The sequence below is a fragment of the Macrobrachium nipponense genome, chromosome 7 (genome assembly GCF_015104395.2).
Source record: "Macrobrachium nipponense isolate FS-2020 chromosome 7, ASM1510439v2, whole genome shotgun sequence".
Lineage (NCBI taxonomy): Eukaryota > Metazoa > Arthropoda > Malacostraca > Decapoda > Palaemonidae > Macrobrachium > Macrobrachium nipponense.
Window position 1 is genome coordinate 89460269 of NC_061109.1, and position 11370 is coordinate 89471638.

General features: G+C 38.6%; 1 protein-coding gene across 1 annotated transcript in view; it reads right to left on the bottom strand.

Moving 5' to 3' along the window:
* LOC135217644 (uncharacterized) overlaps positions 1–9265 on the bottom strand; it is a 76477-nt gene extending 67212 nt beyond the window's left edge. The window contains exon 1 of the mRNA XM_064253610.1: positions 8697–9265. The gene's annotated coding sequence lies outside the window, so the exon portion shown is untranslated. The remainder of the gene's footprint in view (positions 1–8696) is intronic.
* Positions 9266–11370: the final 2105 nt, after the last annotated feature.

The window sequence follows — 11370 nt, forward strand, 5'->3', positions numbered from 1 at the left end:
CTTCGGTCAATATATAATCTTGCATACCTTTTGTCGAGAACAATTCGATGACGCCGGGCCGAAAGTGACTTTGGGATTCGTTGAGTTGCAGAGGTTATACACACACACTCACTCATACACACACACACAAACACATAAATATATATATATATATATATATAATATATATATATATATATATATATAAATATATATATATATATATATATATATATATAATAAGTATAGCTATGTATATACATATACTATATATAAACATGTGTTTGAATTCCTTCATTTCGTAGCGCCAGTTTAGCACAACGATCAATCATTCACCTACACATTTATGTTGCAAGTTGATTCGTAAGTTATTACATTTTTAATAATGGACGAGTGAAACGATGAACGTAATATAAAATTTAATTCACAGACAAAGCCCTGGGACCTATGAAGTCATTCAGCGCTGAAAGGGGGGCGAAACTCACGAGAAATAAAAAAAGGCTTGAAAGGCGTAACAGGAAAAAAGCTAGATGGAAGAAAGAGAATATGAACGGAGGTACGGCAAAAGGAACGAAAGGGGTTGCAGCTAGCTAGACATAGAACCTCGAGTATTAAATATGAAGATACCGAGGATGACGATTTAGGAATAATAATGACAATAAGTCGACGGAAAATAAGATATTCAGAAGAATGCTCTGAAGTCTAAAAATGGCTGTGACTTCGACCCACAGAGCAGCCTCCAGGGGAATTGCCAAAGACGCAGTTGGTGAAGGAAGTAGTGCCCTTTGCAGCGACAACAGGAATTAGGCAAACAGCGTTCATAGTGCCAAGGACGGCTTATCTTCAGGACATCCGGGAATGCTACATTCCTGAGAATTCCAGTCATGGGTTTAAATAAATTGTGAGGAATTTCTGATTGTGATTTTTGGGGAACTCATCAAACAGGTTTAAGTAAATACTGGGAATTCCAGTCATGGGTTTAAATAAATTGCAGGGAATTTCTGTTTTTGATTTTTTGGGAACTTATCAAACAGGTTTAAGTAAATATTGTGAGTTTTATTCCGTGGGTTTAAATAAATTCTGGGGAATTTCTGCTTGTGGGTTTAGACTCAAGGTATATATATTTTGTCCGAGGTTTAGGTGAGTTTTGAAGAACTCCTCAAACAGGTTTAAGAAAGTACCGGGGTTTTTTTTTTTTTATTATTTCATCGGTCTAAAAAAATTCTGTGGAATTTCTGTTTTGGGTTCATATGGATCTGGGTATTTTTTGTTAAGGGTTTACGTGAGTTTTGAAGAACTCCACAAACAGGTTTAAGTAAATACTGTAAATTTTACTTCAATTTCATTGGTTTAAACAAACTTTTGGGGAATTTCTGTCATAAATCCTGCAATATTTCCACACATTTTATCCTCTATAATTTATCGTAACATCAATTTATGGGATTTTCAGTTATTATAGATTCAAATACATTCAGAGAGAGAGAAATATAATACATATATATATATATATATATATATATATATATATAATATATATATATATATATATAATATATTCCTGTTTATTCTTCGGCCAAGCCACAAACTATACCTTACCCTATTTTAATCAGATACTTGGCAAAGTCACAAACTAACTATTTAAAAAAAAAAAAAAAAAAAAAAAAAAAAAAAATTCTTGCTAAAGAGATACGACGTATTTCCATGAACACTTCACGGTATGAAAGTGGTGTTTTTATCACTGATTCAAAAAAAAAAAAAAAAAAACAAAAAAAAAAAAAAAAAAAAAAAAAAAAAAAAAAAACATGCCGGTTTTTCTGATTTGTTGAGCAAATGGGTGTGCTGGCGTTATCGGGCATGATGACTGAGTCTCGAATTGGACAGAGAGAGAGAGAGAGAGAGAGAGAGAGAGAGAGAGAGAGAGACTCTCACTCCCTTTTGCCTTGAAATGGCCCGAACGAGGCGAGGTGAGGAATTCGTCTCAACTTTCTTTTTATATAAACTACGATAACATTATATTTCCTCATAACAATTACTTTTTAAAGTAAAAAAAAGTCTTATAACAATGACTACAAGTCGGTTTGTAAATACGATGTATAAACAGAGCCACTTTTTTTAAACAAAGCTACAATTACAACCATTTCTTAGTCCTTTACTAGGTTTTTGGTAATATTAGGTATATGTAATATGTATATGTGGCCGTATGTGTATGTGTATGTATATAATGTATATATATATATATATATATATATATCATCTCTATATATATAATATATATATATATATATATATATATATATATCCACTGTAAACAGTGAACTAAGAGAGAGAGAGGAGGAAGAGCTGGAGAGAAGGAGAGAGAGAGAGTAGAGAGAGAGAGAGAGAGAGAGGAATTGTCGTGTATTTTAGGTATGAATTGAAGATGCCACTTACTTCCTATATTAACCAACCTGGGCGCGTGTGTGTGTGTGTGTGTGTGAGAGAGATGAGAGAGAGAGAGAGAGAAAGAGAGAGTGAGAGAGAGAGAGAGGGGAGAGAGCTGAGAGAGAGAGAGAGAATGCCACGTGCATTTTAATCAGCAAAAAACATGCCACATTGCCTAGTCCTATATCAAGACTGGATAAAACACAACATAATAATAAAAGAATAACTAGCTATTACCAACCAGTTTGGGGGGGGAAAGGTTATACCCCAAATATCCAAAAAGAGGTCACGTGACAGGCTCTAAAAGTGGGTGTATTATGCACTGGGTCAAAGGTTACTTGTACCCGGTCACAGAACCGGAGAATGCACTGAAAGGATTAAGTCTGACACATTTAACAGGTCAGGTCAAGCGTCTGCCTACACAGGCCTACGAATGAACCTTCTGTGATGTAACAGATTATTTGTTAGGCCTATATTTTAGGAATACGAAACCTTGCAAATGGTTGCAGATAATAATAATAATAATAATAATAATAATAATAATAATAATAATAATAATAATAATAAAATGGTGCTTGCCTAAATAGGCCTAAGAAGCTTCATGTGATACGGAACCTTGAAAATGGCAGCATATAATAATAATAATAAAAAATAATAATAATAATAATAAAATAATAATAAAGATGCCACTGTTTATACATCGTAGTTTATATAAAAAGTGGCGCCGTGGAGGAGTGGGTTAGGTCGTCAATAGACTTAAGTCAAGTTAAGCAACATTGGGGCTGGTCAGTAGTGGATGGGTGACCGCTCTCCTCGGCGTTGATTCCTTGGAAAGGATCTTTACCATAATTTCCTCAGTCTACTCAGCTGTAAATGAGTACCTATCCCTGATGGGGTAGGGTCCAGCTATGGGTTAAATAGCAAAAACTCAGCAATGATGGAAAGAAATGAAGGAATAAACGACAACGACGTAAATGGAACCTCTGGCAACAGAGGAGCTTCGTCCGGCAACCAAGTATTCAACCCAATTGAAGGGGAAGACGGTCAGGTACTGGAGGTCGTCATCCAGCAACTGATCACCACAACGACAATAATACAACAGCCTGAGATTGGAGCTACAGAGGCAAAAAGGAAGAAATGGACGAGAGAAGAAAATAAGGAAACATGGAGATGCTACATCAAGAACAACCCGACGGAGAGAGGAGGATAGAAAGAAGATTGGTCAACATCTGGAATGAGAGGAATAACACCCCCCAATCAGAGCGAGGCTGGCAGACCAAGTAAAGGAACATAAAAGAAAAAGAACTGGCTCTCCAACAGAAAGAGAAGAACTGGAAAGGGAAATGTCACACGACAACGAATTACACGAAGACGAACTGAGAGGACGATGCCACAGAAGACGACAGGGAGGATGAGGTATCAAACAACGACACACGAAGAAACACCGACGAAGTAACAGAGAGGGACCGGATGGGTAGAAAAGATCAGACAATGGATGGAGCCAGATACAGAGAGAACAAAGATCCCCTCCATGAAAGCCTACAACACCAAGAAATTAAGGGAGAAAACAAGTGAGGTCAATGAAATAATGGGCATAATACAGACCACCAGTATCACAGAAACAAACAACTTGACATATGCAGGAGCAAGATTAGTAGCAGAACTGATGGGGATTCGAACACCAACACCACCAGCACAACCAACCCAACAGAAACCAAAACAGCAACTCCTTGGAAAAGGCGCCTGGAAAAGCAAATCATGGTGATGAGATCTGACTTGAGTAAACTGAAAGAGATGGCAGAAAAAAGGCTAAGAAGCAAGAAAACAAGGGAGGAACTCAACGAGAAATACAAAGTACAAGAGAGGGGACTAAACAGCACCATAGAAGATGTAAAACAGAGGCTTAAGGCCAAAGCACATAGATCCAACGGTACATGAACAGGAATAAGGGATACCAACAACAACAAACTATTCGGAAACCAACCAGAAAAGACTATACAACCAACTAAGAGGGGAAGAACAAACCACCCCCAGAAATTCCTGAAGCCGAACCAAGTAAGAGGACTCTGGGGAAAACATATGGAGCAATCCGGTATCACACAACAAACATGCAACATGGCTCCAGGAAGTCAAGGAAGAAGAAACAGGAGAATAAAACAAAGATTCACAGACATCACGACAGACACAGTCAGACACCAACTAAAGAAAATGCCAAACTGGAAAGCCCCAGGTCCCGATGAAGTCCATGGATACTGGCTCAAAAACTTCAAGGCCCTACACCCACGAATAGCAGAACAACTCCAGCATTGTATCTCAAATCACCAAGCACCCAAATGGATGACCACAGGAAGAACATCCTTAGTACAAAAAGACAAGAGTAAGGGAAATATAGCCAGTAACTACAGGCCTATCACCTGCCTACCAAGAATGTGGAAGTTACTAACAGGTATCATCAGTGAAAGGCTATACAACTACCTAGAGGAGACACACCCACCCCCACCACACGAAAGGCTGCAGAAGGAAGTGTAGGGGCACAAAAGACCAGCTCCCTCATAGACAAAATGGTAATGAAGAACAGTAGAGAAGGAAACCAACCTAAGCATGGCATGGATAGACTATAAGAAAGCCTTCGACATGATACCACACACATGGCTAATAGAATGCCTGGGGCAGAGGAAAATACCATCAGCTTCCTCAAAAATACAATGCGCAACTGGAATACAATACTTACAAGCTCTGGAATAAAACTAGCAGAGGTTAATATCAGGAGAGGGATCTTCCAGGGCGACTCACTGTCCCCACACTCTTCGTAGTAGCCATGATTCCCATGACAAAGTACTACAGAAGATGGATGCCGGGTACCACAAACTCAAGAAAAGAGGCAACAGAAATCAACCACTGATGTTCATGGACGACATCAAGCTGTATGGTAAGAGCATCAAGGAAATAGATACCCTAATCCAGACTGTAAGGATTGTATCTGGGGACATCAGGATGGAGTTTGGAATAGAAAAATGCGCCTTAGTAACATACAAAAGGCAAAGTAACGAGAACTGAAGGGATAAAGCTACCAGATGGGAGCAACATCAAACACATAGATGAGACAGGATACAAATACCTGGAATAATGGAAGGAGGAGATATAAAACACCAAGAGATGAAGGACACGATCAGGAAAGAATATATGCAGAGACTCAAGGCGATACTCAAGTCAAAAACTAAAACGCAACGCCGGAAATATGATAAAAGCCATAAACACATGGGCAGTGCCAGTAATCAGATACAGCGCAGGAATAGTCGAATGGACAAAGGCAGAACTCCGCAGCATAGATCAGAAAACCAGGAAACATATGACAATACACAAGCACTACACCCAAGAGCAAATACGGACAGAACTATACATAACACGAAAGGAAGGAGGGAGAGGACTACTAAGTATAGAGGACTGCGTTAACATCGAAAACAGAGCACTGGGGCAATATCTAAAAACCAGTGAAGACGAGTGGCTAAAGAGTGCATGGGAAGAAGGACTAATAAAAGTAGACGAAGACCCAGAAATATACAGAGACAGGAGAAAGACAGAAAGAACAGAGGCTGGCACAACAAACCAATGCACGGACAATACATGAGACAGACTAAAGAACTAGCCAGCGATGACAATTGGCAATGGCTACAGAGGGGAGAGCTAAAGAAGGAAACTGAAGGAATGATAACAGCGGCACAAGATCAGGCCCTAAGAACCAGATATGTTTCAAAGTACGATAGACGGAAAATAACATCTCTCCCATATGTAGGAAGTGCAATACGAAAAATGAAAACCATAAACCACATAGCAAAGTGAATGCCCGGCACTTGCACAGAACCAGTACAAAAAGAGGCATGATTCAGTGGCAAAAGCCCTCCACTGGAGCCTGTGCAAGAAACATCAGCTACCTTGCAGTAATAAGTGGTACGTGCACCAACCTGAGGGAGTGATAGAAAAACGATCAGGCAAAGATCCTCTGGGACTATGGTATCAGAACGGATAGGGTGATACGTGCAAACAGAACCAGACGTGACGTTGATTGACAAAGTCAGGAGAAAGTATCACTCATTGATGTCGCAATACCATGGGACACCAGAGTTGAAGAGAAAGAGAGGGAAAAAATGGATAAGTATCAGATCTGAAAATAGAAATAAGAAGGATATGGGATGGGATGCCAGTGGAAATCGTACCCATAATCATAGGAGCACTAGGCACGATCCCAAGATCCCTGAAAAGGAATCTAGAAAAACTAGAGGCTGAAGTAGCTCCAGGACTCATGCAGAAGAGTGTGATCCTAGAAACGGCACACATAGTAAGAAGAGTGATGGACTCCTAAGGAGGCAAGATGCAACCCGGAACCCAACACTATCAAATACCACCAGTCGAATTGGAGGACTGTGAAGAGCAAAAAAAAAAAAAAAAAAAACAAAAAAAAAAAAAAAAAAAAAAAAAATAATAATAGTAATACTAATAATACGAGTATTTGCCTACATAGGCCTAGGAAGCCTTATGTGATTATCAGGTTATCAATGATGATAATAGGCCGGTTTAGGCATGTGAAACCTTGTCAGTACCATAGATAATATAATAATAATAATGCCTTATAGAAATGACGAATGAAACCCATACATTGAAGGCCTATTGTATTTATAAAACGCCCAAGGTCAATAGGCATACAAATCTATCCCGCTACTACAGCGCCTCCTTCGGTATAAACATAGGCCTATACTGAAAGGACACACGACCACCCTGGTTTAAAACGTCGCATACGTAACCAGCGCCAACATAGGAATGTCATTAACCAGTAACGACACGCTGATTTTGTTGCAATTAAACCACATATTCTGAGGAAAACCACAGGCACATACATACACCCACATACACCCGCAAACACCCAATACATACAGAGATTGTTAGTGCCAGCCAAAGTCAACGTATCCAGTTGATTACGTAAACACGGCTAGTCTGTCAGTGTAGTTTAGCTTAACAGAGTTTGTTTGGGAGAATTTACCTCTGGTTTACATACTCTCTCTCTCTCTCACTGAGGGACATGGGGCAACCCGAACAAGATATAAGGTCTCTCTCTCTCTCTCTCTCTCTCTCTCTCTCTCTGGCAGGAGGTGAATCCGGAGTAAAAAAAACAAAACACCACCAAAAAATAGGACAATACTTACTGCTATATTCACTTCCTAACTCCCCACACAAAGGCAAAAGGCTTCCAGAACATATGAGCCTCCTCTATCCTCCATCTCTCTCTCCTCTCTTCTCTCGCTCCTTCTCGCTCTCACACAACACAAAGCAGAAGCTGGTTGCCACTTTCACAAGACCAATAAATATGAAATTTCCGTAGAAATGGACGAGAGAAGAGAGAGGAGAAATTGGAGAGAGAGAGAGGAGAGGAGGAGAGAGAAGCGGACAGAGAGAGAGAGAGATGAGACGAGACGGAGAGATGAGGAGAGAGAGAGAGAGAGAGAGACATGACAAAACCGGTTCTTACACGGATTGCAAACCGCCCACCACCCCCGAGACGGGCACAATTTCTGATGTTATGACATCTAATAATACTAATATTGAAGGCAAAGCTTTTTCTCTCTCTCAGTGCTTCGTTATCAACATAATGAGGTCAAGTGAGTATGTCGATGTTAGCTTATAGTATATTTTCTAGTTTTGATTAAGATGGCCTTATGCCAGCTCGAAATTCTGCTTAATGGTTAGGTTGTAAGTTTAATAACTAATTAAAATGTTAATGGGGTCAGTTGTGGACCTCTGGACTCGGGTACGTGGGGGGAATGATGTGGTATTAGCTAGAGTCTGTGCATAGGCCTATTCATTGAAAATGGATTGGCCCCTCTCTCTCTCTCTTTCTCTCTCTCACATGAAAAACGCAAATACTATCATATATATATATATATATATATATATATATATATATATATATATACGTGTATATATATATATAATATATATATATATATATATATATGTATGTATGTATAGTGTGTGTGTGTGTGTGTGTGTGTGTTGCAATTTACCAAAGCCAATATGCAGTGTTAGGCCTATAAAGTCTGAACATCTTTTAAATGCAGTTAAATCAATATAAAAGGCATATTATAATTAACTTACACTGAAAATAAAAGTCAATAGCATTCTCGTAAAAAAATCACTTGAGAGGCAGTGCCCTCTCCCCCCAAAAAAATAAATAGACAAATAAAATTCACTTTCACAAAGATATTTAGGCTAAGAAGCCAAAAATGGTGAGCTGTCTTACTTACGTGATAAAGTTGTCGTTTTTATCGGCCTCTAAATCACGTCTTTTTTTTTTTCTTATTTCTTTAAACACTTCAACTTCTAAAAAATAAGTTCAATCGAGAAGTGTAATCTCCTTTCAGTTTCACTTCACATAAAATGGATTCTTAACCTCAAACACTTTTTTTAAAAAGCTTCCCAAAAAGTGTGTAGTAACCTGCTTTTTTACAAGCATGTAATCTTTTTTAAAAGTAAGTGATAACCTTTAAAAGTGTGAAGCTTGTAATCTTTTTTTTTTTTAAATAGTAAGTAATCACCTTTTTAAAATTGTGTAATTTCCTTTATAGAAATTAAGACCAGACCAGTTTCACTAAAAAAAATTGGGTCTTTTTACCCCAAAATGAACTCGAAACCCGAAAAGTCTCTCGCTTGGAGGAAAACGTGACGTCACACAGTCACTTCACCTCGCTGCAACATCCATCACACAACCGGGAGGTCTTCCCCTAAACAACTTCTCATCGCATAAAGAACTTCGTAAACTTCGTATATATACATATATAAATCCTGCGTCAATCTGGGGACGCGGCCATAGCGAACTGACGAAGGAGACAGACTATGAGACTAGAGAACCATCATCATCATCCTCCTCCACCCCCCGACGGTCGTGGGCGGGGCTTGGTGATGACGTCACGGGAAAAACGAGTTTTCTGGATATACAAGAGGTCCCGCCCACTGACGCTCGAGGCGAGTACTACTGGCATTACTGGGGCATCACTTGGGCATTGTTCTTCCTGGTTTATAATATATATAAAATCCTAATACGAGACAAATAATAAATAACGGCTTTAAACGGCGACACTGAAAACCAGTTCTCCAGAAGTAGTATAGGCCATGACCACCCGCTCCCTCTCGTGACTAGTACTGGTATGACTGGGAGCATTACTTGGTCATTTAACTCGTCCCGTCTTGTATAAATGCATAAAATGGAAGCCTACATATGAGATAATGAAATAAAAATGTCTCTAAGAAGGCGTTATTTACCGTTAATACCATACGATTTAAATACGGTCACGATGACGTCATTGTTACGTCATAGTTCCTTCGACACACTAGACTCAGTGCTTCCAGAAGAATGTTGGTGTTGCAACTTGACCATGTGATCTCTCTCTCTCTCTCCGAGCTTAAAGGGCATCTGCATATTATAAGGAACAGGAACAAAAAATGGGGCTTTTAATGCTCACACAAGTAGTACTACCCATGTAGCCATAACGGTTCGGGCGGCTAATTTCTTCCTGCTTAGGCACTGCATACCATTATGCACCCGAATGGGTATATTATTAGCTCGCAAAGGTCATTGGGAAACTCGATTTCATGCCCAACGGGCTTTTGCAACATACCAGAGGGAGATATATTGACTGGAGTCTGTATTGTGACTAAGGACACTTTGCATTTCCTAGTTCAAAAACTATGCTGAGAAATTAGACCTACACATATAATATATTGATCTTATTGGTCAAATACAAACATGCTATCATTTCAGTGCTTGCATAATACCTTCTATGGTCTGGGTAGAAGCGGCAATGGCGCGAATCCCTCATTTGTCAAATGATTATAACCAAAACATCCATTAATTTTTGGGTTTGCTCACAATTGATAATGTCATTATTTTTCATTAAATTTAACGTAAAGTCAACATATACTAACTATACCATTATTCAGATTATTGCTAGATACCTTCAAAGTATGTATGTTTTAATTAGTTATGTCATATGTATTATATGTATATATATATATTATATATATATATATATATATATATATATATATATATATATATAGACACATAACCCATGAAAAATTAATAAAAAAAAAACTTACGAAAGAGAACATTGCATAATAAAGTTATATAACCTGTTAAAAAAGTTTGAAATAAAATGTAAAAAAATTGTAAATCGTAAAAAGTGAAAGTGATAAACCCGGGCATTGTTGGCAAGGCCATCCAGGAGAGAGAGAGAGAGAGAGAGAGAGAGAGAGAGAGAGAGAGAGAGAGAGAGAGAGATTTGAGAATAACGAGCGTACCTGTCAATCTAGCTGTCATATTACATATCATAATAATAAAACTTAATAGTATTAATATTACATAATATTAAAAGCATCTTTTCGGAATTTATGATATTAGGAAATTTTTGATGTTATTTGTTTTACAAATATTAAAAAATGTATTTTCACGTAATATCTAAACAAATTTAGAGAGAGAGAGAGAGAGAGAGAGAGAGAGAGAGAGAGAGAGAGAGAGAGAGAGAGAGAGAGAGGGGGATTCAGTTTTCAAAAAATCTATTTCTTGTTGTGGGTACGAGAGAGAGAGAGAGAGAGAGAGAGAGAGAGATACGGAAAGTTCTTTTTTGTCTGTTTGAGAGAGAGAGAGAGAGAGAGAGAGAGAGAGAGAGAGAGAGCTACAAGGATTTAGGATGTCTCAAAGCCTTGCTAGTCCATCCGAGGAGATATCGTGCAGTGCTCACTTAAGAGAGGTACGGAAATTCCTCGTGTCTGAGAGAGAGAGAGAGAGAGAGAGAGAGAGAGATATCCTTCACTCCATCTATAGTCGTCACCAGCAAACGCTTTTCTCCGACAACTTAAGAGAAAATCCAGCTCGAATATACCCTTGACATCCTTCGTTCGTGGAATGCGCCGCTGGAACGA